At 40.6% G+C, this 1,802-nt stretch overlaps 1 long non-coding RNA gene across 1 annotated transcript in view; it reads left to right on the forward strand.

The window, feature by feature from the left end:
* The window catches only part of LOC103361922 (uncharacterized), a 4,949-nt gene extending 4,683 nt beyond the window's left edge, over positions 1-266 (forward strand). Inside the window, exon 2 of the long non-coding RNA XR_520433.1 lies at positions 171-266. This is a non-coding gene — a long non-coding RNA (uncharacterized LOC103361922). The remainder of the gene's footprint in view (positions 1-170) is intronic.
* The last annotated feature ends 1,536 nt before the right edge of the window (positions 267-1,802 follow it).

Below are 1,802 nucleotides of genomic sequence, written 5' to 3' on the forward strand. Positions count from 1 at the left end.
CTCAATCAAAATAAAAGACAGAGTTATTTGTTTTCAAGTGACAATTTTTATTTTGAAGGCTATAATTTTTTGCTTGAGTTAATTTTATTCTCTCTTAAATCCATTAGATTTGTTTGACTTTTGATAAGTTTTGGTTAAAAATTTTGACACAAATCTAATCCCATAAACACAAAGATGCAGAAAGGATGCAAAGAGGAAGTGCAGAGAAAGTAGTTATGAAGGTAAAGAGGTTTTTAGTGGATTGAGAATGTCTTTTTTTTTTTTGTTGTGTTTTTAAGTAAAGGTGTGGTTGAGAGAAGATGGGATGAGCAACTGGATCCAAAAGACACACTGTACAGTGACTCAAGACCCTACAGAGTGAACACTGAGTGAGGTTCGGACTGACTTAGGAACCTCACTGACTGACAATGATCAAAACCCTGGAAATGAAACCCTATCAGAACCTGGAAAGAACTCCACTGAGGAAATCTTCCAAAAAGAGTTCACTATGCACATTAGGTTGTACACTGAAAACATGTGGAGTGCCATTTACCTGAAAACAGCCAAGTGAACAATTTCCACACAGACATTCTGAATAATTTTTACTCAGAAAAATGTCAAGTAAAGTTTACGTGTCAGCAAGAATTAAAAAAAAAAAACAGCAACAACAACAATCAAGTAAACATTATTGGCTAGGGAAGGGGATTAGGCACCCCGAACCTAGCCAGTAACAGGTGGCGGCGGAACTGCAAAGTTCCAAGGGCACATTAAAGATTGTTTATAGTGCTGGGGAGAGGACTGAAGGCCCCCGTGTCTGATGAAGTATGAATGAACATACTGCCGTGGTACCGTCTTGTCGCCGCACTGGTCGCATGTAGGTGTGTAGGCCAGGCGTGGTACGTGGGTGACAGCTCACACCTAGCAGAGGGGAGCAAGGGACGACCTCTGTGAACAGGCAAGGCTGGTGAAAACGGTCAAAGTTCCTATAGCCCATAGCGAAGTGGGGTAGGGATCAGACCGTCGGTTCCCAACCGGGTGGCTAATAACCACTACGGGGTCCTGTTCCATGGACTGGGGATCACTATCGACTGGGTCACCGGCCGGTCGGGTCGCAGAGGGCAGTAAGACCATGATGATGGCCGCCGCGCTCGGCTCAATGTACAGTCAGGCCACTACAAGCTGAAACCAAGTGAGTTAGTAGGCGAGTAGTGCTTCTGTGATCAGTGTTTTTGAAAAGAAGACACTGGGAAGCAGAAGGCTGAGTTGTCTCCAGGGGAGCCTGGGTGGAGACCTCAGTGGAAAGGGGTCTAGCCTGGGACTGCGGCCTGGGAGAGGGAGGTCCGAAGGACCTAAGTGAAATTTCTTTTCAATGCAAAATGTACTAAGTCTTTGATAGTAAATTTTACTCAAAATACCTTTGCATCTACTTACAAAACTCAGATAAAGGTGCTCAATTTTCATGATTAGTTAACTAGTTTTTTATTACTTTATTTTGAGTAATATTTAAGTAATGTTTACATAATTCATCTTCTCCCTACACCACTATTCTAACATAGATTTGTTGCAATTTTAGCCTAGACTACTTTTAATTAAATTAAATTCTTAACAAGGCATTTACGAATACGAAATACTTTCAAACAACAGCACTAATAACTCGAAACAATACTTCAGTCCTCATCTGTTAGAGTATGTGTGTTTTGAGTCTACAGCTTTTTAAGTTCATCAAAAGCAGGGAGGTCAGTTTCCTCACAAATCCTTTATACACGACAATGTAGTCGAGTTGTAAAAATAATAATAATAATAATAATTTAAATAAATAAAAT

Source organism: Stegastes partitus, unplaced genomic scaffold (genome assembly GCF_000690725.1).
Source record: "Stegastes partitus isolate 25-593 unplaced genomic scaffold, Stegastes_partitus-1.0.2 Scaffold12, whole genome shotgun sequence".
In the NCBI taxonomy this organism is placed as follows: domain Eukaryota; kingdom Metazoa; phylum Chordata; class Actinopteri; family Pomacentridae; genus Stegastes; species Stegastes partitus.